The 27,442-nt window shown below is 38.7% G+C and overlaps 2 long non-coding RNA genes across 5 annotated transcripts in view; one reads left to right on the top strand and one right to left on the bottom strand.

Moving 5' to 3' along the window:
• The window catches only part of LOC309635282, a 290,386-nt gene extending 276,978 nt beyond the window's left edge, over window positions 1-13,408 (top strand). For 3 of the 4 annotated variants that reach the window (XR_014248715.1, XR_014248716.1, XR_014248718.1), the window contains one exon: window positions 1-13,408. This is a non-coding gene — a long non-coding RNA (uncharacterized lncRNA). The other variant, XR_014248717.1, reaches the window with a different exon arrangement.
• The window catches only part of LOC309635292, a 31,484-nt gene continuing 5,031 nt past the window's right edge, over window positions 990-27,442 (bottom strand). The window contains exons 1-2 of the long non-coding RNA XR_014248736.1: window positions 7,298-27,442; window positions 990-2,192 (exon numbers count right to left, since the gene is read on the bottom strand). The exon at window positions 7,298-27,442 is cut by the window's right edge and continues 5,031 nt beyond it. This is a non-coding gene — a long non-coding RNA (uncharacterized lncRNA). The remainder of the gene's footprint in view (window positions 2,193-7,297) is intronic.

Consider the following 27,442-nt stretch of genomic DNA (forward strand, 5'->3'; position numbering starts at 1 on the left):
GGTGAGATGGTTGCCTCTCTGAAAAGTCCAGTCAGGAAACAACTGGTGCTGGGATGGAGACAGCTGGTTGAAGCCCAGTTAATAAGCAGGACAAACGCAAGACAGGAAAGAAGAGGTAAAGAGAAAGGGCAATTGCTTCCAGACTCAGCCAGCACCAGTGCTTGGAAGAGTTGTAGGAGCAGACAGGGGCAGGGATGGGAGGGCCAGGGTATCTTGAGATTCCTCCACGGAGAGAACTGGCCATGAGCAGTAGGGAGGGGACAGAGGAAGGGTCTCATGGTTACTGCTTGCATTTCACATTCTTTTGACCTTTGAAAGGGATCCCAGGAGATCCCCTTCTCATAAACCTCTGCACATGGTGCAGGGATGGTCAGTACCACCAGGGAAGAGTTTTCCAGTAAAGCAAAGTGTCCCAATCATACTTGAGTGATTTAAGCCCCACTTGTGCTGTCTGTGCCCCAGGCTTCTCCCAAACTATTCAACTGTCACCAAGCTTCTCCTCAATGTGACTGTGTGATTTCCCTTCTCCCAACCAGGGACATTTGAACCCAAAAGAAATTCCTCAACACCTGAAATAAATAACAGGATCTCTTCAATGGGCCTTCCAGTTCTGTGCTCCAGTGCCCAGACCAGAACAATTTTTAAAAATCTTGGAATCACAGTGGCGTGTGGTTTCTGAGAAAAACCACATGTGCTGAAATTCGTTAATTAATTTTAGAACTTATCACATTCACATTTACTACCATACCATTTCCCAACCGGTAGAAAAATATTTCAATATTTAACAAGTAGTGTGGCTGTTTTGACATGTGCTCCCTGAGTATAAGTCCTGGTTTATTATATTTAAGACAAACTCAGCACTCCAAAGAGAGAAACCTTTCATAAACCCAACCAAAGCGATTTTAAATAAAAGATTTGTACATACTTACAGAGACAAACAAATCATGTGTCTATACACACACACACGCACACACACATTAAACTGACACTACTTTAAATGTATCCTGTATTTCTGAATATAGAAATCTCTTTCTTTTCACAGGTTTGCCATTTTGCAGTCCCAGTGTTAGAGGTTCTCCATGCCAACAGGAGTACTCTTCCTTGCAGCATGAAAGGCTCTTTGTTATTGTGTTCTTGTGCTACTTTCCCATTCAGCATTTTGCAGAATCCCACAGTTATTCTCCACACTATCACAAATAAAAAGAAAGCAAATGGAGCTTCAGAAAATTGGTACAATTGGTAGAAAGGGAGAGAGGAATTTGTAATAATTTTATGTTATAATATCATGAATTCTTTTACTTAGAAAGAATTCAAGGTCATGTCTTCCAAAATAATGAGGGTTTCTGTGAATGTTAACAATGCTCTTTGAGATCCTCTACCTAAAATTAAATGCAGTCCCACAACTCCTTAGGGACTTCCAGGCCGCTCTAGAAAGGCTCCAGAGTGCATGAGTACCTGAGCTGCATCAGGGTAGAAGACATCTGTTTCCCACTCCCTAACACCCTTTGTTTGGTAACAGTACCATAATGTGCCTTTAGGGAATCTCTTCACTCTCGCTCTCAGTCCTTTCGTTATAGGTGAGGCTAACCTTGGACCCTGGTGCTGGAAGTGAGCTCCTGACCCCAAGCCAAATGTATAATATGCAATCTCAGGACATTAACTGGAACTTTTGTAAGAGAGATTCTTCCTCTAAAGCTTCCCAGCTGGTAAAACATAAGTCTGAAACTTTCGGTGAACACGTTCACCATAACTTTGGAAAAGCTTCAGAATGAAGACAGCACATAGGATAGAAAGCAGAGTCAAAGATGGTGAGGTGGACACAGAGATGTGCCACTTATGTTTCTCCTCAGGGAATGACTGGATGCCCAGCTACAGGGAGTGTGGTCATCAGATGGTCCCCAGCTGTCAGCTTCTTTAGAGTCTGCCTCGGCTACAGAGACCTGCCTCACCTGAGGTCATGCCCTTCATGGCTCAGCCCGCATTAGTGACTGAGCAAGGTTGCATACAAAGCCTGGCTATTTTGACCAATCTTGGGAAAGACCTCGCAGTCAATACAGAGTATTAACTCAGCTGGTTGGTCGAGGTTTTGCAGGGCCTTCATCATGGTTTCATTTCTCCCTCTGCCTTTCCCTTCACAGGTAACAGCTTGCACTCTGAGCTCCATCTCAGCATCTGCTTCTGGAGGACTCTACCTGTGGTAGGTAGAAGAAAACAGATGACTAATTATTTGGGAAACCAGGTATGACTGAAATAAATTCTCTCTCCAGACTTCCAGTAGATTGAGTCAATGAAGTCTCTAGCAATTGAAAGGTTCTTAGCAAAACAAGCTCTATAGACCATAACACAAAGTTCTCATGGGAAATTCTGATAAGTATCTGGTTGTACTTGGATATCCCATTTTTACATTTCTAACCACCAAGTCTCTCACTCTCTTCAAACTAATCTTGTAATTCAACTTAATCTTCTCAGGTTTATGAGAAATGAAATCTTGCCATCCAAATTACTGAAGACTACATAAATCATTAATGAAAGAAGAAGGACTTGAGTCCAGAAATGTCTTATTCCAAAGCCTACTGTAGGCAGCAAGGAAAAGATGTATTTAGGAAAGGGAAGTGAGTTTATTTCTAAGGTAAGGAACCGCTTTGTCCAGGTATAGGGAGCCAAGAGGGGCAGAGATGGAGGAAATGAGATTATGAGCTAATATTCAGCCCTAATTTATATGTCTTTATATGTACTTCCATCCATGGCTTTTGTGTCTTTCCACTCTGTCCTATAGGGCTCCCATTCTATTAAGGGCAGATTTTATAGGTAGTTCCCCAAAGCATTTTCACACCTCTTGCTCTACTAAAAACCTGCTGATATAATAATAACACAATGCTATTCTCTGCCATTTCCTATATAGTCTTCACTTCAATACCACTCTAGACCTTGGCTGCAGGAGCCCCTACTCAGGGCACTAACAGTTAGAGGACCCCACTGGGCTCTCTCTCAGCTCTCCTTCTCCCAGTGGGGTGAGGAATCTATTGGGCCAAGTGACATGCTTGTGCTTACCCTTCCAGGCACACTCCAGGCTCCAGGGATCAGAGAATTTCATGTTCCCTGCATAGGCCACTTCCTCTGGCTATATTCCAGAAGTGCCAACACGACTGGTGCATACAACTCTAGGTCCAAGAGGGTGGGTGGCCAGGAAGTGGTTGTTTGTTGAGAGTGCGGGCAGAGGTTACAAAAATGGACTGAGATTGGGAATAAAAAAAAGGGTGTGCTGTGTACCAGAAGCTGGCACAGAACTATAAGGAATTCCAGAATTCTAAATTGGAACTGAGCCGAGAGGTGAAGGGTAATTTTTTTTTTAATTCACTTTATTCTTTATTGCTTCTAAATCATTGAATTGCCCTGCTCTTTTCATCTCTAATCATTTTAAGTCTCAGAATTACAGAAAATCAGCATTGTAAGTTCTCCTGAGGGGAATCATAGGTCTAAGGGACCCTTACTCTGTAGAAATCTGTGACATTAATTCGACTATACCCTTGCCACTGACTAGAGCGCTTACTGCTCTCCTGTCTCCTAATGCAACTCAACAGAGTGACTGTTGAATACCATCTACATTACTGAGCACCTACTACATCAGACACCGAGAATTCAAATGATTAGGACATAGTTTCTGCTCTTGAGTTCATAATCTAGTGTGTGTAGTATGTGTTTGTAGTGTAGTCTTTGTATTTGTGTGACAGAACCTACAAAACAATGGTTATAATAATATGTAACTATGAATGGCATGATTAATTAACTGTAATTAATTTATAATAATTTATAAATAATTTGGGGGAGGTAGGGTAGGAAGGGCTGGTAGGGGGAAGAACGGGCCTTGGATGGTTTCAAAGCAAAGGTAGCACTGTTTTGTTTTGTTTTGTTTTTTTAAATACTTATTTATTTATTTATTTAATTTATTTTGGCTGTGCCAGGTCTTAGTTGTGGCACGCAGGATCTTAGTTCCAGCGTGCATGTGGGATCTAGTTCCCAGATCAGGGATCAAACCCAGGCCCCCTGCACTGGGAGCATGGAGTTTTACCCACTGGACCACCAGGGAAATCTGGTAGCAGTGTTTAAAGCAACATGTTGTGCTTAAGGAATACCAAGTAGCTCTATTTTGGAAGGTTTCAAATTTAAGAGGTTGAGAAAGGCATGATAATAACTAGTCAGAAAAGGCAGAGTCAAGTCACAGAGGACCTTGGATGCCCTTGTCTAATAAGGCATGGAGACTTTACCCTATAGATTGAGAAAAGAACATGAACAGTTTTATACAGAAGAGGGACATGGTCATATTTAAATTTTAGAAAGATTATTTGAGGGCAGAGGTGGATTCAGGGCAAGATTGATTCACAATCCTGGGTGAATCAAGGGTGACCACATCATTGTTGCCAAACAGGCATGCTTTGAGACTGTAAAAGGAGCACCGTGATCATCCCACTCAGAAAATAGGCATAAACTGGGACCATCTCTGGAAAACTAGATGTATGTTTACATAATTTGAGGGAATTTAAGGACACTGGGACCATTTATGAAGTTTCTGAAATGATCTAAGTTGGAGACAAAGAAACTCCATGAAAGCAATAGCAATGGGGATAAAAAGGAGAGATGAATTTAAGAGATAGTTGGAAGATAAAACCAGGAATCTTTGATTAATGGTTGTAAGGATGAAGAAGAGGAGAGATCCTCTGCTTTCAACTCTGACATGTTTCAAGTCTGGAAGATGTCCCATTTGTCCTTACAACAAGAAAAAAATGAACAAACTGAAAATTAGTGACTTTTCTTGGACCCATCAGAGAACTAAAGTCGCAAGGCAAACCTCCACCCCGAAATCTGGCAAGACAGAAGAATCCAGAGTCATAGCTAAGATATATTTATCGGGGGAAGAAGCCTCTGGAACCATAAACTAGTAGGAACAAAAATTGTAATTTTGATGAATTACTGGAGACTGAGTGTGGGCTAGCACGAGGGTGAGAAACTCTTTAAGGGCACAGTCTTAGGGAGACCACCCACACTTCTATGGGTTCTGCTTCCAGAAATCCCACCAGGTTCTTTTTGTGAAAAGCCAAGAAAATCCCCTTATGGCTCTGGCAGGGGGAGGGGAAAAGCACAAATATGAAATAGGTGCAGAGCTCCGCAGTGTTCTCTATAACAAAGGCCTATATTCAGAGGGAAAAAAAACTTTACCAGAACCTTATCCAACGAGTGGAAAGGACATTTTCCTCGACTCCTGCCCCTCTAGCCTTCCCGTCTGATATAAGGAGAGGAAAAAGGTGAAGAAACACCTGTGAAGGTAACAGCCCAGGAACTCAAGCCCACTAAAAGACTGAGATTTATTCATAGGATTAGAGAATGCTTTCCCTTCCCATGTCTTACCACCACACCAACAAGGCTCCAGAGTAATAGCAGTGGATTACAGGTTAAAGGGCTGCAAGATGCAGATTCTGTCCAAGGAAGAGTTCTTAGGGAAGCTCAAAGTCAACCAGAGAGACAAAATCAAGGGCACTAGAGGAAGCTGAAGCCTCTGACATCTACAACTAAAACAAACAACATGGCCCAACCCAACTCCTAGCAGATGAACATAAAACTGCACACCAAAAGTTTATTTACTTCAATTCTTATTATACAATACATCATAGCTTTCAAAAATAAACTGCAAGGCATGCAAAAGGCAAAAAAAGAAAAAAGTTTCAAGAGACAAAGCAGCCTCAGAATGAGACCCAGATATGGCATAAACTTGGAATTTTCAGGCAGAAATTTTAAATATCTGTGGTTAATATATTAAAACGCTTTAATGGAAAAAGCAGAGAGTATGCAAGAACAGTTTGATGATGTGAGCAGAGAAGGAAACTCTAAGAAAGAAAACAAAAGGAAATTCTAAAAATCAAAAACAATATAACAGAAATGAAGAATGAAGATGGACCCATCGATATACTGGATATGATGGAGGAAAGAATCAATGAACTTAAAGGTAATTCTGTAGAAATTTCCCAGACTGAAATGCAAAGAGAAAAGGAATGAAGAAAGTACAAGAGAACATCGAAGGACAGTGTGACAGTTTCAAAGGATGTAATATATACATAATTAGAACACTAGAGGAGAAGAAATATTTGAAATAATAATGGCTGAGAACTTTCCAAAATTAATGACAGATACCAAACCACAGATTCAATAAGCTCAGAGAACAAAAACAAGATAAATACAAAAATATGTATACTTAAGCATATCACATTCAAATTGCAGAAAACCAAAGACAAAGAGAAAAATCTTGAGAGAGAAGGAAAAGTAAAGGATTAAGGATAATTCTCAGACAGCTGGTATGGGTGGCACCTACACTGTAGGAGAAACAGGCTAGAAAACATTCTACCTTGATTTCAGCTCTAAATTATTTCTTATATCACTATAACCTTCACAGCATCTGCCAGTACCCCGGCCAAGACCTCTTCACTCTAGACCTGAATTCCTACACCAGTGTTTTAGGTACCACCCTTGAATTCATTTTCTCTCTTCCCTTTTATTTTCCAGTTTGAGTTCTGCCCTATACTATTTTCTTAAATAATATTACTCCTAAGTTCAACTTTTTTCCAATGCCACTGATATTTTACTCTCTTGGGTATGTTAAAATGTTTAAGTAATAAGGTAATGTGGTTTTATTGCAGAAGAAGCTGAAAACAGTATAAGGAAAACAAAATCATCCATAATCCTATAGTCCAGAGTTAATAACTGCTGGTAAAAACTAGTGCCGTTTTCCAGTATTTTTCTCTATCTAAATAGCCATACTTCTCCTGTCTCTGGGTCTTCACACACGCTGTTCTATATGCTGGGGATACTCTTTCCTCCATTTATGTGCTTTCAGGAACAGTAGTTAAGCATGGTGATACCAACCAAAAAAAAGCTGTAACCTTGGCACATAATGCAGGGCATCCCTATGGCCTGGTGTGTATATATATCAGCAAGAGTAACCTGGCAACAGTACACAAACACTGTCTATCAAGCTGTGCAGGCTGAGTCCTTAACATCAACACTATGCGCCAGGGAGAAGCAATGGCAGAAGGAGTCTAATCAGGCAGACAGTTCTCTCTCTGCTTGGTGTTGGAACCAGGACAAAGCCTCACACTTACTTCCTTTGGACTAAGTTCTGAGGGTTTGGGGGTAATTTTATTTTGGGGGGAGAGAAGGGCTGAAAGAGAGATACTGTTTCTGTTGTCTGAAGAAGTGTAGGGGAAAGGTGATTGATTGGGGGCGGGTTTGGAGATGACCATATTATTACCATATTTGTATCCTGAACTTTGAAACAGGTCACACTAGGCCTTAGTCTCTGCACGCTGTTCATTCTGCTGAAGCCCAGAGGAGCAGGAACCACAGGTATCTCTGTAGGATGAATTCCCTAAAGCCAAGTGACTACTCCTTCAAAACTTACGCCAAGTGCCTTGTTGTCTTGTTCTACCTTAGAAACAAAACATATTTTTCACTACTTTCCAATGCAAGCTCTAGCTTATAAACAAACAAAAATCAGGAAACTTCCTCTTTTTCTTCAAATGCATACTTCTTCATTGATCCAAGCTAAATTTTTCTGACTCTTGGAATTACAAAAGAAAATACATAGCCTTTCATTAAACAGACTCAGCAAATAGCACTTCAGTTTCAGAACAAAGCCAGTATCATGGCAGAGAAGTCATGATATACAATATTGCCCGATTAACTCCTACAGGTGCGATTATAAAAGATCTCTTTCATGATGCGGGTTGATAAATATTTAAAGATATTTACCTGCCTTGCAAATGGACACTTTCCCATTCAAAGTTTACAAAAAATAAATTAACTTTTTAAAAATCTTGTAACTGTCAATGTGGTTACTGAAGAACTTTAGAACACTTCAATGGGGCCTATTGGGGTTTTTTTTTTTTTTTTAAACATCTTTATTGGAGTATAATTGCTTTACAATGGTGTGTTAGTTTCTGCTTTATAACAAAGTGAATCAGCTATACATATACACATATCCCCATATCCCCTCCCTCTTGAGTCTCCCTCCCAGCCTATTGTTTTTGATTGAATTCTCACAACCGTATTGCCTTTTCTGTAAGCTGTCACAGTATAACTTCTTTCATCCCTGAGGCTATCATAGTAAAAAGCATAGTTCTCTCTTGTGAAAAAGTTCCACACAGCTAAGATTTTCATGGTGTATCTAGTTGTCCATTAAGAAAAAGAAAAATTACGTTCTTAATTACCTACAATTCTGTACAGGAAAAACAACCACTGTGATTACTCAAGGAACAGATAAACCTCCCCATGTTCCTTCTAAATAACAACATTGCATAAGATGAAAAGAAGGAAAAATTATTTTATTTTGAAGTAAGCATCAAAAAAACTTGCCTGATGGGATTGTAAAAAGTCCAATTTGGGCTGAGAGTTGCTTAAGTTGAAAGTGCCACTGCAAGGGATGGAACAGAAAGAAGGCAGTCCTTTTACTCCTTTTTCAAGATTGCAGGGCAGTGCTGAGAGTGTCAGAGGCTACATTCAGCTCCTTGGCTGGGACAAAGGCAGGGCCAGATCCACAATCTCAAGTGGATGCAGAAGGAATAAAGAAAATGCCTGGTATTCAAGAGCCAACTCTCAACTGGGCTTCAGGATTGCCCTTTCTGGTTTTCAGAGATAGAGAAATCCATGTATGTTTGAGAAAATATGTATTTCTGTTGTGAGTGGAATGTGGCTTGGTCCCTCTTTGTTTATCTGGTCTCCAATCTCCAATTTCTCTAGTTAGAAGTGGGGAAAAGTAGATAGAGAGAGAAAGATCACCATGAGGCAAGTTTTTTTCTCTCTCTTTTAAAAAAATTCGTATTGTAATAGAGCTCAAAACTGAGCTTGGACCTGAAAAGTATTGGGACGGCAGAAAAAGTCTCTGTTGAAGGAGTGGTGATAGATGTGCTCCTGATTTCATTTACACTGTTGCCCACAAACAATCTCTTGTTCAAAGTCCTGCCCAAGTCTAGCTCTGCCGTGAGAGTTTTCCACTCTACCTCAGCCCAAAGTGATGTTCTAGATTCATAGCACTTAACCACTGACAATGTTTATTTGTCATTAAATACTTATGGCCTTGAATTATCATTTGGGTATGTTGGTTTGAAGTGACTTTGAACTTTCTAGTGAAGAATTTCAGCAGAAAAATGAAAGCATGAATCTGTCACTTAAAGAAAAGTTCAGACTAGAGATATAAAGGTGGAACTCTTCAGAAAATAAGTGGTGATTAGAACCAGAAGAATGAATGGGAGTACATAAATAAAGGAATATAGAAAAGCAAGAAAAGGAGAATTTGAAGAGAGTTCTGAAGAACACAATTACTTAAGAAGTACCTAGTAGAAAAATTAGTGAAAGATAATTTTACAAAGGTCAGAAAAGCGGGAAGAATGTTGCTTTTTGTATGCTTTTAATCCTCCCAAAGAGAGAAGAAGGAAATATGTTATTGGTGATTTCAGTAGTTTCCAGAACATTTACAATTCTTTGCATATAGTATATGCCCTAAATGTTTATTTGGTGCACAAGACATGAGGAATAAATTCACCTAAATATTGCTCTTATTTTCCTTTTGATTGTTATGTTCTTAGCAATCATCCCGGTGCCACTCCTGTATCACTGTATTTATCCTGTCTTTTCTCAGAAGACAGTGAGTGGCCCCAGTGGTTGGGTTAGTGGCAGACTCTAACCTCTAGGGGGAGCTCAAGGAGAGGAACACTGAATAAGGGTCATGTCTAAGACCATATTGGGTCATGGTAGTAGTGGGTTGAGTTTTTGGTGAATTAGGAAGGGATTAGAAGGAATTAACCTCCACCAGGCTGAATCTTTAATTCTTTTGAAATCATACCTTTTTAAAAATTTCACATGACAGGATGCAGATCCAGACTTGACTCTCACTTGGAAAAATCCCCCTAACCTAGAAAAACTAAACGAAACAGTAGAATTCATGGGTTAAAAATAATGGCCAAAGGGCTACATATAGTCACTGATACATTTCACTCAAGGTACGTGACTCTGAGTGTCCCTGTGTGTGTGTGTCTCCGAGAATTTGAACAACTTTGAAACAGGCACAACCTTAACCACTTCCCCACAGTTTCTACCACTCCATTCATCTGATATTTGGCCCACGTCACAGATTTTTTAATCTTTTTGAACACTATAGGCAATTAAGTTTGCAAATATTGTTTAAATTTGTAAAAGTACATTTTTACAGTTTACCCTCTCAAAGGCTTCATGGTTGAGATTTAAGTGCTCAATATCTCATAAATTCCTGCGTTTCTCACCAAAAAGAAAACAGTTCCTTTTTTTGAAGATGTGTTTTGCTCCACATAGGGAAGCTTAGCAGGATAGCAGATAATCCTGTGCACAAGCCATGAAATTTGCCACAGTCTGTCCTAACACGGTTGTTTTTGGGTTCAACATCTCCACTTACTGTGTCCACCTTAGCTGAGTTGAAATCATGGGAGCATCCCTCTTAAGGGAAATATGCGTGGATGCTTCTCATGGATTGTGATTCACTGTTTCCTTATCGTCACCAAAAAATTTAATAGAAAAGACAAATATGATCAGAAAACAAAGTATTCAGTACTACATGTTAGACAAACCTTGTTTTTTTTACATTTGAAAAGAAAAGAAAGGGTGAAGAAGTAAAAGACTTCCTCTGTAGTTCTGTGATCTCAGCCTAGGCAGGAGACTTCACAACCCAACACAAATGAACATTCCAAAGCAGGAGGGATTAGGCAACCTCCACAAAGCAGGCACACTGCCATTGGTTTGGATTTCCCAGTCTAAAAAGCTCTTCTTCTGTTATAAAAGGACAAACATTTCAGGTCTCACCATAGGTAACTGGGAAAACAGGGTAGAAAACGTTCTTCCAAATGGTAAACCACCTGTTTGACGATTATTTTGCAAGCTCAGTAAACAAATCTGTTTAATTCATCCCTCCAATCAAAAAAACATTCGTTAAGTGTCTACCACATGCAGGGCCCTGCACCTGCGCAGAGGTATAAGACAAATCCCCCACCCTAAAAAGCTGATAGTCTAGCACTGCTGGCAAATATGAATGGACTTCCTGTTTCCACCAAGGTCCAGAGCAATATTTTGTTTTGAATCTTGAGAGCATTGTGAACTCATTGGTGATAATCTCTATAATAAGAACAAGTACCTAATATTAGTTCCCAGGTATGAGGCATTCCAGACATATTTTTTAAATGGTGATTTTCAGAGTCCCATGGCAAAGATTTTAAATGGATTTGATCAAAAGTCAAAAGGAGCCCTTTCACATGCTCTTGCTGAGAAACTTGGCATTGGGACTGTACCTAATTGAGAGACTTTGTTGGCTGAAGTGTGTTGGCTTCAAGCCCAATCACAGGACCCCTTGGAACAATGAGTAAGACCATTAGTTTGCATGCCTAATCCCAAGTGACCTTGTATGAGTCTCCCTCTTTCTTGGGATTTGCAGGTCCCATGGTTCGGTAGCATGGGAGAGTGACACGTTAATCCTGCTGTTTTCTCTCTCATCCTTACAGATTGCTACAGGCCACGGACTGTCCTGTAAATGGAGACTGAATCTTTTTTTTTTTTTTTAACAGCTTGACAGTGAAGCTTACATCAGAGTATGTTAAAGTTACAGGTGCTATAAACTTTGAACATCAATCTGACTATAATTTTTTTTTTGGCCTTGGTATAACTCCCCTCCTTTTTTAAAGACAGCTTTATTAAAATATACCCCAACTGTAATTAGTTTAAATACTATCAATTAATTTAAAAATTTCCGTAATTATTATTCATTCTTTTTAGAATCTTATTACATATTGGATTTGTACTTTTTGTTTTTTGTATCTACAGAGTGACTAACCAAATGCAGTAACTAGCTGTCTTAAATACACCTAGAGTATTACTTAATCCCTCAGAAATTCCCTCTATAGTTTTGTCTTTACAAAAGCAAAAGCAAAACAAAACAAAGAAACAAACAAATAGATTCCATACCACAAAACCTTTAAAAGCAATAATATTTTTTTTTCCTTTAGGTAAAAGTAAAACCTAGGCAAATGTAAATTATCTGAACTCCATTCTCCATTATCATGGATTAGCTTTGACAATTCCCTCTTGCCAAATTATTTGTTCCTGGTTGTATGGAAAATATTTCTATAAAATAACTTGGAAAAAGCAGAGGAAACAGTTCTCTAAATAAAATAAATGTATATGGTTGTCTAAGATCATTAGCAGATGGGTTATAGTATTGATAGATTTGTAGGTTCAAAATGATGGAAGCAGATTTTAAAAGCGAGTTTCCCAAGGGTTTTTTTTGATGAGAAAGTCTTCTCCCTGAAGCCTGACTAGGGTTAGAAAAGTTTGACTAACTCTTCCTTCTGAGGACTGCTTCCCAGTGAGCTGAATGAGGCCTCTGGAGCGGTGACCACCAGCCCAGAGATACATCACCAGAAAATTTAGGATCTTGCCATGAACTGTCATGAATTATACCTGTTTAAAACTTTTGAGGAAGAGGCTCCAATTTAGGATTGAGAATCATGGGTTTGTGCAAGAAGAAAACAAAGTGAACATTATCTTGAGTTTTTTTTCAAGTAAGAGTAACATTACTAGTTTCAATGAACAATTATATATGTCTTTAAAATACATGCTTAAACATTATTTAACCTGAAACAAATGCAGAAGTGGCAAGTGTTTTCTCATCCTGCAACAGATAACCAGTTTTGCCTGTGACATTCAAAAGCCACTATTTCTGCAAAAGCTATAGACTTACTTTACCCCACACCCAGTACTCCTCTCCCACAAATCACAGCCCAACTTGTTCCCCCAGTGCCTGCCCACCTTCCCCCACCAGTAGAGGATTAAACTTGGACCAAATATAGGTCATAAAGACAAGTACATCATTAGAGAGACTTTGTATAACTAGGTTCAAAAGCCTAGATCTGTAGTCAACTTTCTATGGCCTATATAAATCAATCTTCTGCTGTTTGTGATAAAAATGAAGTTTTGTTATTTTTTTAGTGCTAAGTTTTAAAAGATGTACAAATTTGGTAAAAAAAAAAAAAAATTGAATAAAAATCAGTGAAGAGGGCTTCCCTGGTGGCGCGGTGGTTGAGAATCTGCCTGCTAATGCAGGGGACACGGGTTTGAGCCCTGGTCTGGGAAGATCCCACATGCCACGGAGCAGCTGGGCCCGTGAGCCACAACTACTGAGCCTGCGCGTCTGGAGCCTGTGCCCCGCAACGGGAGGGGCCGCGATAGTGAAAGGCCCGCGCACCGCGATGAAGAGTGGCCCCCACTTGCCGCAACTAGAGAAAGCCCTCGCACGAACCGAAGACCCAGCACAGTCAAAAATAAATAAATAAATAAATAAATTAAAAAGTAGCTATAAAATTAAAAAAAAAAAAAATCAGTGAAGAAAATTGAGTTTCTTTATTGAAAGGTACATCAAAGAAATTCATTAAATGTTTATTGAAGTTCAAAACCAAAAAGCTAAATAATAGTATAAGTGGTTTATCCTTTGGGAAAATTAGGTAAATAATCAGGAAGAACTGAATAAGGAAAGACTATATAGAAGCAGAATATTTACTGATGGTTGTTGCATGTTAAGTCATCAGATGCTTACAGATATGGTAAATACTAGGACATTGTTCAAATAGCCAATTGATTTAATATGTGAAAGGATTTGCTGCTTTCAGTGTAATCTTCTGCATTTCTTTTTTTCTTTTCTACTTCTAAGAATTCATAAACTGCCCTTCCAAGAGTTAAAATAGTCAACCAGAAAAAAGAAGACTATTACTTATTTACAAATAGAGAATCTAATTATGAGAAATTCCCTTGTAAAGGTTATGTCTTGAGTTTTTTCACATCTTTAATCAGAGAAGTGTACTCTCCATGGACCAAAACCAGGCAGCCTGTTTCTGAGCACTTTTTATCAGTTCTGACACATCAGAACTGCTCTGGTTTCTTCAGAAGTGTGTAAATGAACAGTGCTCTACCTCACTATATTTAGTGTACTTATCTAATAAAGGTGCCAGGGTTCCACTCTGTGCTCTATCTGAACTCACAGCTATTTATTGGAGGGGAGAGAGAGGTACAGTCATCAAGTCCTGCTTAGTGATTGCTGCCACCCTGTACTATTTTAGAGATTTTGACTCACTCATAAATCAAGGTGGCAAAAATGGAAACTATTACTTTGGATTTTGAGTTACAACGAACGAAAAATGCTGTTAAATATATAATAAATTATAAGAATTTCTGAAATGGTCATTTTTTTTCCACTGAGGCCATGAAAAGTAAACCAGAAAACAGCCTTTGGCAAAATCAAAATACATAAGCTTTTTGATAACCTATCTGAAGTAGCTATATCTTGTTTTCTTGTACCATAGTAATACAACTTTTAGTTTTGGACTCCCCCCCTTTTTTTTTTTTTTTTAAAGATTTAATTTTATTTATTTTTGGCTGCGTTGGGCCTTCTCTAGTTGTGGCGAGCAGGGGTTACTCTTCCTTGTGGTACATGGGCTTCTCCTTGCTGTAGCTTCTCTTGTTGCGGAGCACGGGCTCTAGGCACACGGGCTTCAGTAGTTGTAGCACGTGGGCTCAGTAGTTGTCGTTCGTGGGCTCTATAGTGCAGGCTCAGTAGTTGTTGTTCGTGGGCTCTATAGTGCAGGCTCAGTAGTTGTGGCGCACGGGCTTGTTGCTCCGCGGCAGGCGGGATCTTCCCGGACCAGGGATTGAACCCATGTCCCCTGCATTGGCAGGTGGATTCTTATCCACTGCACCACCAGGGAAGTCCCTGGACTTCCCATTTCTGCATCATGATTATTACTGTCACTCTTCATCCTAAAATTTCTTCCTAAATTTTACTCTCAATTTTTAACTTCTCTGATTCATTTTCAGTTCCATCCACAGGCAGTGAAATGTAGCATTCCTAAATCCTTCAAGCTTGAACTTCTGGATGCATGTTGTCTTCTCCAAATGATAACACGGTGTTACACCAGATTTTCCCCTCCTTCTTCTCTGTACATGTTAGACCTGTGCTGTCCACTACAGTAGCTACCAACCACATGTGACTATTGAGCCCTTGAAACGTGACTACTCTATGTTAAAATGTGCTCTAAGTATAAAATGCACACTGGATTCCAAGTAATTAGTATGAAAAAAGAATGTAATGTATCTTAATCATTTTAATATCGATTATGCATTGAAATGAAAATATGGTGGCTGTATTGGCTTAAATAGATCTTAGTAAAATTATTTTTACCCGATTCTTTTTACTTTTTTAATATGACTACTAGAAAGTTTTAAATGATCTACATGGCTCACATTATCTTTCTGTTGGACAGCACAGGTTAGAATATGAATCCCTGAATACTATATCTCTGTGATTTCATGTATTCCTGCCTTATTCTGAAGCTTTTTGATACAGCTCCTTTTTCATTTGAATTTCTCATCTCTACACAGTCTGCTATTTCACATGTCCACACTGTAGGTTCTGGGAACCCTCTTAAACTTACTTTCTTGTATTCAGTAAGCATGCATTGAATGGCTATTTGGTGTCAGGTGTTCTATCAGGTATTCTACCAGGCAACCTTGGGACCGGAGCATGTTCTGAAAACCACAGGTACATCCCTGTGACTCAAGATGAGTGTGCAAGGAGGAAAGTAATGAGATACAAGGCACCCAAGGCAGAGGAGTGCCATCATGAAACGCCTTGTGCACCACATGATGGAGTTCAGCCTTTATACAGACAGTGGTGGGTGGTCACTGAGGGGTTTGAGATAATAGAGTGACAATAATCGGGTTTACTTTTTTAGAAAGATTGGGTTATAAGAGGACAAGAAAAGAATTAAACAGCTGCCATAACAATAAAAAAATGTTTTGAAGGCTTGAACTGAAGCCGTGGCAATGAGGATAGCTGAATTCAGATTTGAGAGTCATACAAAATGTAGAATTTGTAGAACACACTAACAATTTAGATATGGATAGCAAGGGAATGAGATAGGTCAGGGATGAGAACTTGCCTAAAAATTCCGGTTTGGAAGGTAATGGTGCCCTTTACCAAAACTCAGAATGTGGAGACTGTAGAAATTGACAAATTTCAAGTCTAATTCCTTGAATCTGGTCTTCTTAGAAGATATCCAAGTGAAATCATGTGGTAGCAAGGGTTGGAGGAGTATGGTACATAGGATTAAAATCTGGATTAGAGATATAAGTGGTATCAAAACATGGGAGTTGAAAAAATAATCGTAGGATAGAATGGAAATTAATAACACAAGCTGTGAATCTTTTTTCTGTGAAAAACTAAAAATAAAATATTGAAGTTTCTACATCTAAATATATATACACAAGAAAAAGTTCATATCCTGAAATGTTAAATGATTGCTTCCAAGACATGGGGTTATGACTGATTTTTCTTTTATTGTTTTGGCTTGGTGTCATTTTATAAATTGCCTATAATGGACATGGATTACTTGTGATGCTTTTCAAGTATTGTGTTTTAATTACAAAAGAAATAAGATTAGTAAGTATATTCAAGTCAGGCATCTTCAGACAATACTGAAATGCTTGCAGTTAAAAGAAAGGCTTTTCCTTCAACTACGTCCAATACCACACCCATCACAGAATCTGTGTTACAAGTTTAGCTTGTATCCTTCAAGCACTTTTCCAGTTCATTTACAAATATATGAGAGAAAGACAGAGAAACATTTTTTATTCACTTGTTATGTTTTGATTTTGCTTCATCATAAATAGTTCCCGAGCCCTATCCTCTCCTCTATCTGTATTCTCTACTTAGACGATTTCTCCTTGTCCACTGGTTTTAAATGCTGGTCTATATGGCTGGTGACACCTAATTTTACATGCCCAAGCCATGACCTTTACCCAGTGCGCCAGTCTCATTCACAGTGCTTGCCCATTTGATATTGACAACTGGCTAGAACACAATAAGCACTTTGAACTAAATGTGTCCATAACAGAATCCTTGATGCCTGTTCTTTCCTGGGGCCACAACCCCAAACTGCTCTTCCTGACCTCAGTAAAAGGTATTTGTTTTCATTCATCCCGGCTAGAGCCAAAAATCAAGAAATTGTCCTCAATTTCTCAACTTCACATCCAATGCATCAGCAGAAATTGTTGGCTCTACTTCTAAAACATATTCTATATCCATCCACTTTTTTCCATCTCCACTGCCATCACCCTAGTCTAAACTATCATGTTCATGTGTCTGTTTACCTCATTCTACTTCTCTTCCACTCATGTGTTCTTAGAGAGAAAATGGTTTCCATGAAAAGAAGCGATTTGTAAAAATGTGCATCAGATCATCTTACTCCTTAATTTAAAACATCCAGTGGTTTATCATTTCTTTTCAAATAAAACTAAGACTCCCTACCATGACCTATAAATCCCTCCATGGCACATACCTTGATCTCCATCGTTCTGGCCACATTGCCTTTCCCTCTGTTCCTAAAACAATAACAATTCATTCTGGGCACAGAACCTCTGCATTGCTATTCCTTCTATCTGAAAACTCTTACTCCAAATATAAGTAACCCTGACTCCTTCTCAACTTCAAGTCTAAACCCTAGTGTTGCTTTCTCAGGGATTTCTTCCCTGGCCCTGTGCTCCCTTATTATATATGACTTTATACATGTAAAAATCAACTAAGAAGAATGCTGGGATTTTTATCATACAGTCATTACACGACTTTACCCACTTGGGGTTTTGTCACAAATCATTACCACCAGAGAATGCTCATTTATTTATTTGGGGATCAGGACCAGATATCTACCCATACTACAATTTATGAAGGAAAAAAAAGAGAATCTTTTCTTAGTCTATTAACTAATCTGGTCTTATTCATCAGCCTGTCCCCAATTCCATCAGCTAGTAGCAAGAAAAAATGAAAAAGAAATTATATGAATTATATTCCACTTTGAAACTTAATTTAATCCAATTGTTTAAATAGTCTCTTTAGGTTTGGTTTATTCTAATTATTCTATCTTTTACATGTATCTCCTCAACTCTTTAATTTCCTCAAGTAGGAGAAGGGGAGGGATTTATAAATTATAAATTATATAAATATATAAATATATTTATAAGCTATATAAATTTATAACTCCCCATGCTAGTTCTTGGGTAACTCAACCATGTTTAGTGAATGACTATTATAATCTCAGCATTGTTCTTAACTGATTACATGCATTGCTTACTATAATCCTTGCAATAACACTAGAAGGTAAATACTTGCATTATCCTGGTTTTATAGTCGAAGGAACTGAGGCAGAGAGAAACGATGTTATTTGTGCAATATGACTACACTGTAAACGGCAGAGCCAGGAATTGTACCCAGGCAGTCTGCTCTATAACCCATGCTTTTTGCCACCATCTTATGCTGCTTTGTTAGTGTACTGGCTGGGTCCCATGACCTATGGTTGGCTCCATCCCATTCTTGTGCTTTTTGCTGTCCTATTACTGATATTATACTTAATGAACTTGTGGTTGAGTCTGCTTGGCTTGGCTAGGCGCTGGGCTGTCAACTCAGCATTCACATTGCACAGGACCTGAGGGAGGTTCCGGAGGAGAAACAAAACACTGTCTCAGCCTGCCTATGCCACTCCACCTACTCACCCACTGTGGGCCAGTCCACACATTTGTGTGGCCACTCTATTCAGTGGACTCCTCCTAGACTCCTAATGGGGAGGTGGGGTCAGAGCCCTTATGCCCTTCTCCATTAAAAGCCCATGTCTGACTATCTCACTCCCTTTTTCCTGTCCCATCTTTTCTTTCTCTTTTCCTGCCGCTAAGCTACTGGGTCAAGGGGGTGGGCTGACTGCCTACTTTGTAACACAGACTTTCACTACTGCATGTCTTCCATCTTCTTAAAGTAGCGTTTGTCACCACCCCTTTTCCATGGGGTACACCAACAGAATCACTGTGATAGAACATGTTTGATGGGAGAGAGGGATAAAAACACATTGGTTTAATACTTGTCAAATATTTTCCATACCTCTCTTGTATGGCTCCCCCAATAGAACACAGGTTAATGGCAGTAGAGGCTTCAGCTCCTTGTCTGTAGATCAGCTTGCTGATTTCTAAATCTCAGTTGTCTACTTCCTTAAAACATATGGTCTATTTGTCATGCATATGACCCTAGTAAAGGCCTGTGCAATGCTTAGAAGAATAAAATACATTGTAAAATCTTTCATCCATCAAATGTCTGTCATACTGCCAGGCCAGGTGGAGTAATAATTGTGCTTGCATGTATCAGCAAATATCAGTGCTATTAGGTGAAACTACTTCAAGTAATTAACTTACTCATAGCTTTTATTTTTTTGACAGAAAGAAGCTAAAAAGACTGAAGTCATGAAGAGTAGGAAAGAATGAGGCAAGTAGAAAAGGTCACCTTAGCATCATGCTGTCTGTTTAAATATTGAAAAGACAAAGTCAGCATGACTTCGCACACACACATGCAGCCAATCACTAAAAAAGGACTGTAGTTACTGGGTGAATATAGGAATGAATGAATGAGTAACCTTGGTATATACACTTATATAAAAAAAGACAAATCAATATATTAAACAGTTAGAACTTACCCATTGTGTTAATTTCCTGTGGCTGCTACAAAAGATTACCACAACCTTTGTGACTTAAAATAACACAAATTTACTCTCTCACAGTTCTAGAGTCTAGAAGTCCAAAATCAAGGTGTGGGCAGGATTATGCTCCTTCCAGAGGTTTGGGGGGAATCTGTTTCTTGAGTCTTCTAGCTCCTGGTGGCCACCAGCATTCGTTAGCGTTCTTTGGCTTTTGGCTACAACCCTCCAATCTCTGCTGCTGCCTTCACATCATCTTCTCCGTGTGTCAAATCTCCCTCTCCCTCTCTCCTATAAGGGTACATATGGTGGCATTTAGAGCCCACCCAGAAAATCTAAAATAATTTCCCAGGCCAGGAAAGGAGAGGAAACAGATAAGGAGAAAATAAATATCTGATTTTCTGGCAATATATCCACCAGGCTCAAATGAAATGGCCTTTAGAACTTTTTAGATTTCTATGGCCAAGGAAATCCTGGTCTTCAATTGTCCTAACTCTATCATAAATGTGCTTACCACTACTCTTTCCCTAGATTTCTCAAATTCACCTTTCATCATTTTTATGCTAACTTGAAATTAATCTCCTGGGGATTTTGACCATTATAAATTAATATTTACCAAACTATGCAATGATATAAGTACCTACTATCACAAAGCAAATGAGGCATAATTAATACATAATCAAAAAAAAAGAGCATGGAAACTGATTATTTATTTTCATGAATCCTCCAATTGTGTCCCACTCCTACCCCACGTTCCACCCCAATCCCCAAGTAAAATGTAGATGGGTAAAGGAAAAAAACAACTATGCATGTGTGACTTTGGTATTGCAGATTCCAAGGAAAGTTTAGAACTACTTTTAAAAAAGTAAGAAACACAAAAGCTCTCCTAACAAATAGATGGTTTAATAATAAAATTGAACTAATTATGTTAATCCTCTGGGTACTTTTTGTAAAATTTCTTTTCATATAACTTATATTAGTTACCATATCTGAACAAAACCTCCTTCCATTTCATTGTTCTAACCTTCATGACATGTGGCTTCCATCTTGTGTTCAATGGATGGCTCACCCCCTCCTTCCCATTACTGGAACAGGCAAAGGGAGTAAGGGGAGGACATCCCTTCAAGGGAAAATCCAGGGAGCACACAGTCTTTCTGCTCGAAAAGCCAGAACCAAATCACATAACCACAACCAGCTGCAAGAGAAGCTAAAAAATATACTCTTTATTTTGGATGGCCTTGCAAGAGTTAAAATTCCATTACCATGGATAAGGAGAACACAAATTGGGGATCAATTAGCTCTCTCTCCCATGGCCCACCCTTTTGCCTAGCCAAATATCTTTGGTACTCTTCTCATATAGAGAGCACATTCAAGCCCTCTCCAAGTCTCATTCAGCATCTGACAACCTGCTAAAATAAGAGACAAGTCATGTGCCCCCCCTATACTAAATTTACAATGATGGAATAGGCAGAACAACTGTCATAAAGTCTATAATTTTAAACAAGGAAAAATAGGAAACACTGAACAGTTATCTGTCCATAGAGATTATCAAGGGCTATTGGCAAGAAATGCAGATTACCTGCGTTAGATTAAGTTCCTTATATAGCCAGTCTGACTGCCCTGATTCTTCTCTCTGTGAGGAGCCTATGGCTTTGCCCACTGGGAAGTTTAGTCTAGTGTCCTCTGTGGCCACCTCTGAAGTACGTTTGAGAGCTGCCCTGCTTTTGTGGTCTGATTTATTCCGGTACGGAATGATCTGATTTAGAGCTTGACTAATAACATCTTTGTGAGCTTAGCTTGTAGATTCTTTGAAAATACAAAGTCCTCAAAAACTTAATGGTTTTCAATGTTTCTGCTCCTACTCAATTTCATTTGAAAGTAACCATGACCAAAGTTTTGGACATAATTTTAAAACATCAAATCACTGTTTTTTTAAATTTACTGGTTTCTGTATTCTATCAGTGCTATCCTACCCCACCTCCTCAACATAATGGATACTACCTAGAGGCTACCCGGAACATTCACCTTGGGTAAGAAAGCAATGTCCTTAATCTGACATTTACCCCTTGGCTGGTTCTCAATATCTAGAAGATACTGTGAGGCCCCAGATCACCAGCATAAATATTACCCATCCATGAAGCTGACAATCTTGAAGGGGTATTGAGGAAGGCATCATATAGAGGTGATACCTTGAAAAGTGAACAGAAGTTAGATGAAGATACGAGGGAAAAGTGATTCAGTTAGAGGAAACAGGAGTAAAGGCCTCAAAGGTAAGAGAAATGCAGTGAATGCAAAGAAACATTGGCAAATAGACAGACTGGGAATAAGACTGAACATGTAGCAGAAGCCAGATGATGGAAAATTTATAGACTAAGTCAAAAGGAGCTATTTTATGGTTTGAATAAGGTGGTAGTCCATTCTACTAACTGTGCAGAATGGATATAAGAAACAAAAATTTTGAGACTGAACCACCATTTAGAAGGTTATTGTAGTAATCCAGACAAGAGATGATGAGAAAATGATAAAAGGGTCAAGAAATGTTTAACAAATAAATTCTGTAGGACCTGGTGGTGGTTTGGTTGTAATAGCGTGAGAGAAAGGGAGAAGGCAAAGCCCAGGGATCATATGAGGAGGAGCAAAAGGAGACTGATTCTGTTGAGAGGTATTGAGATGAAAGTCTTATGAATCCCAGGTGTAAATGTTCAGAAGAGGTAAATACAAGATACTTTTTCTCAGGAGACACCTATGCTGGAGAAATCTATTAAGGAGTTTTTAGTGAACAGGCAATAGTTAAAATTTTGAAACCAGATGAATATCTCTCAGATAGGGTACATACCGTAAGAAGGAAATCTGAGGATCATCAAAATTTTAGAAGAAGGCAGAAAAAAAGAAGCCCCTCAAGAAACCAGGAAGGAAAGTCAGAGAAGTAAGATGAGAATCAAGGGAGTGTTGTAAAGGAATTGATCCCAGGGATGGGGAAAGAGGCCAGATTGCAGTAGGTTGAAGAGTAAATGGGGAAAATGATGAAAGAGTAGGAAAATACTGTTATGATATTTGCAGTGGAAAAAAAGAAGAAAGACAGGGCAATAACTAGAGGAGGAAACAGGGTCAAGATAGAACTTCTTTTAAGGATAGGAGATGTTTGTCTATAATATAGGCCAAAGGCAAAGGTGAGGAGAAGTGTGTTGAAGGTGTTGGAGAGGAGGGAAATGGATGGAGTGAGGTCCCATTCCAAGAAGAGAGGAAATCATGAGCATGGTGGAGAGATTGACCTTGATCACTAGGGAGGGCTTGTCCTCTAAGACTGGAAGATGTGCATGCAAATCAATGTATCAGAATTGGGAAAAAGAAAGTTGAAGGATGTTATAATTAGTGGACTTAATTTTGCAGCTGAGTGTAAAGGAGTTATGAGTGAGTGAGCTTTGGAATCTGCTGCTCTCAGCACATTCTCTGTACTTACACAAGACTTAGGTCAAGCCCAAAGAAATGGGGATTAAATGTTCTGGGAGAAGGCAGGAATACAAAAGAGTGAGCAAGATAAAACCTTAGAAGTTGATCCCAGCGGGCGCCACTATGAGGGTTAGATCGTGGTCACTTACATCTCTAGGAGGTGCTGCCTACTTTTCTTCCCTTGGCGTCTGCCATTACCACCTGCCCTTACAGAGAGGAGGTCTTTGAATTCCCATTCAATCCACAATCAGTCCACAATATTCAGCAGAGGTAACCTGGACATAGTTATTTTTTAAAATTGGGCTTTAAAGATAAATAGGATTTGACCAAATTTGTGCTTATTTTAAAATAATACTTCTTTGATAGTTGATCAAACATCCTGCACATTTGAACCGTCATTCCTAATAACCGTTCCGTGATGGTTGTGTTCTCATTTTCTCATACTTAATTTATCTGAGCTTGGTCAAATATAAGCCAGTAGTAGTACCATCTGAAAACCAAAAATATAAGGAGAAAGAGAGAGAATGAGAAAAAAGAGAGAGAGAAGAGACAGAAAGGAATGTTATGAAAATAAAAATTAACATATGAGCTGAACTTGCAGAATCAAAAGTATTTCACCTTGGAAAGAAAGTTTTCTGAGTAGCTCTCCACAATTGCTGCTGTGGGCAAGAGTTTCAGAGTTTATGCCAAGGCTTTTTGGAACCCATACCTAAATGTTCTCTTCTTCCCCATTCTTCTTTTAAAACTGCTTCATAATCTGAGTCTTTTGAGATCTATAATGAGAGGGGGAACAAATCAAATTTTAGGAGATTCTGGCACATGAGCAGTTTGTGAAAATAAATGCTACAGAATTTCATTTCTTATTAGAAACACCTGCAGCTATTTCTGTGCCCTGAAGATTTTGACTAAGGCTATAGTGCTGAGTTGCTCTCATACAGATAGCTAAAGAAAGTGTAGCATCTTTGTTTTAAAGCACTAATTGTACAATGTACAATTGTACAATGTACAATGCTTGGTGTCAGTCTATTTATCTCTTGTAAAAATAAAATACAGTGTGTGTGTGTGAAAAAAAAATTAAAAAAAAGAAAGCATAATAAACTTTTCACAACTCTTCTATTTCAAAAAAAAAAAAAAAAACAAACACTAGTTGCACCTTCTTAAGTTTAGTGGTTGGTCTGATTATCCATAGCCCATTTAACTGATGTTCATTCTTGATCTTATCCCTCCCCTCAAGAAAATTCCACCAGATACTATCAATCAATGCAGAGTTTCGAAAATTTGTTGTTAAGTATGTCACTGTTCTCTTTTATCAGTGTCTTTATTTTAATCTTTTCTTACTCTGATCAACAATATAACATCAGTTCAAACTTCAGATCAACACAAATCCAATTTCGTCATTCTCACATTTTATCTTTGTTCTCTTTGCCAAGGGAAAACTTCTGCCCTATATAAGGCAGGGTAAGTACATCACCACATATACAAGTACTCCCTCTACACCTACACACTCCCCTACACACACACACACACACACACTCACGCACGCACAAACACAAACACCAGACTCCTACAGAAGGAAGAGAAAGCCTGAAACAAACAAACTTCTGTGACAAATGTCCCAAACCGGACCAAAAATAGTCCTTCTGCACAAAAACCATCAATTCAATGCAAAAAAACTTACCATCTGGTTACTTTCAGGTCTGCAAGTGCATAAAAGAAGACTCTGTTTTTACACTTGGATTTATTTTTCTTTCACCAAACATGTTGGGTTTATTCCACTGTGTGTATTGTGTCTAGAAAAGGCATATTTGGTGCTCCTTGTTCAGATAGTCTTAGCAGATCTCTATCGAAGCACTAGCATTAGTTTGTACTTGTCACTCCCAAATGTGATTAGCTACATTCACTCTTTTTTATGATTGAGTCTCAGATTCTGACGAAGTCTGGTTCTGAAATGGCCTTTCTTACTGTTTCACGCAAACTAAGGCCATAATAATTTTACCTCACTTTACCACAGCTTTCCACACAGAACTCCAGTACCAGAAGAACGGCAATAACAACTCCAGAAAGGAGTGAGGCCCTGAACAGTGCCCAAGAATCATCCTCAGTGGCCTTGTTTGAAGATGTTCATGATGTAAATCCTGGTCTACACTGCCAGGTTTCCCAACTCCTGCAGTGTGAAGCCCTGACTGAGAGCTTCCCTCAGACACAAGCCCAGCACAGCTGCTTTTATTTCCCTAATAATGAAAAGAGCAGAAATACATCTGTTTTCATGCTTCGCTGTTGACAGCTCACCAAAAAAATGTGCATTCAACAGTTTTTAGCCAAATAGACAGAGACATGTTGGGTCCAAAACACAGAGAGGTTATACGATGTTTTGGTTTTAAATCTGTGCAAGAAATTCAATTTTTACATTTTATGTCACGCCTCTAACAAATCTCTCTTCATATTCTGACAATATTCTTAGTGAGGTTCCAGACTGTTTCCTGCAGTGTCACTGTTGTGTGTTGAAACTCATTTCTACTTTTCATAAAGTATATTTTGAGATAGTTATTTGACAGAAATGAATTATGCAAAGCATTTCAGTCTTCAAAGCAGGGAATGGTAAAAGGTACAAACACACTATAACGTGCATAAGATGTAACAGAGACATGTGAGCAAAGAATTAATTCCTTCTTATTGTTATCTGATCGTTCTTTAGATTCTCTCCCCCTAAAAAACCCAGCCTGAAAGGAAAATGTTATTTCTCTTTGATAAAACTTGTGTATAAAAAATGTTCAGTTTAACAGATTCATATTTTTTCATAGTCTTGGGATGACAAAACATGCAGTGTGATTTTACCACTCATGAAGAAGAGAGGGGGCGAGGGGAAATAAGATATACAGCATGCGAAATTGTATATCCCTCAAAGGAAAAACATTTTTAAACATGGCTTTTGAGGATGCCCCGTGTAGATGAGTAGCCACAGTCTATGATCAACGTGAATTTCCAAACCCACATGTACTGACTTGAACACGTTGAGACTCAACTTCAAATATGAAACCTATATTCTTTGGACAGGCATTTATCAGCTAACGAACCACCAATAAGTAGTCACTGTCTTTTTATAATTACTTGTTTTTTAAAAAAAAAAAAACTATACTAAATCATTGTGAAACTATTTGCCATGTATTTACACAATGTACTGTACTCTGTACAGAATGCACAGATGATACCCTATTCTCCAGGTGTTTAAAATCTAAATTAAAAAAAAAAACAACAGTCAATCCACAGGTTTAAAACGGAAAGAGTATAGAAAGAAAGAAGTAATATAAGGGCCAACTTCCCCAGTTGTAAAGTAGGTGTGAGTGAGAGACCAGCAGTTAGATTTATTTTTTTGTTCTTGATCTTAGAAAAATAGGCATTTTCCAGGAAAGGGAAAAACTAGCAACGGGAGAAGAAAGCGGTAAGAAATAGCACCCTTTCAGGTTTTTATTTCCCAGCTTGCTTCTTCCTTTTGCCTATTTACCTTTAAGTATTCTTTACTGGGCAGAGCACTGTCCTCTGCAACTTATTCCTGTAATTTTGCTCAGACCAAGACTCCAAAATTGCATTCTGCTATACATTATTCTCTGTGATGATTCATCATTCACAGAGAAGAAAGGGTCTGTTAGAAAGGATTCTGTGCTAAGAAACAGGGGACCTGAATTCTAATGCTAACTCCTCCGTCAGTTGGGAATTCATTTTGGCCAAGTCCACTAAACTGCTCCGTGACTCAATTTAACTCATTGATAAAATGAGCATAATAATATTGGCATTGTCTTACAAAAATGTTGAAAGTAAAAAACATTTGCACATTACATGTGTTCTATATTATTATTCTTAGTAAACCTGCCAAAAATTAATTCTAAATTTAAAACTAAAAGCCACAAATGAATTTTTCATTTACTCGGTCACATGGAATCTTGAAGCACGATGAAAAGATCTCTAAGTGGCCCTAGGAAATAAGTGGTAAAACAAACCAGCTTTGCCAAATACTGGGAGTTATAACAACTTCACCCTGCCTCCAGGCATACTGGTCTTCTTCCAGTTCTCATGCATAGCTTTTTATCTAATCAATGAATTTGCTGATTTAAGTACAGGTCTAGGAAAAAGAGTTGTGAGTAGCTATTTTATGGTTCTTGCTTCCCTCTCCAACCATATCTCACAGTATTTCCCCTCCCTCACTGTGCTCCAGCCATAACGGGCTCCTGTTGATATCAAGCCTTTGTCATGGTGTCAGTAGTCCAAAGCACTACTGACACCCTGGCCCCATATCTTCATCTGGCCAACTCACTCTCATGCCTCAGATCTCTGCTCACACATTACCTTCACAAGGAGCCTTTCACAACCATACT

The sequence above is a fragment of the Balaenoptera borealis genome (genome assembly GCF_965194805.1).
Source record: "Balaenoptera borealis genome assembly, chromosome: 9".
Taxonomy (NCBI): Eukaryota; Metazoa; Chordata; class Mammalia; order Artiodactyla; family Balaenopteridae; genus Balaenoptera; species Balaenoptera borealis.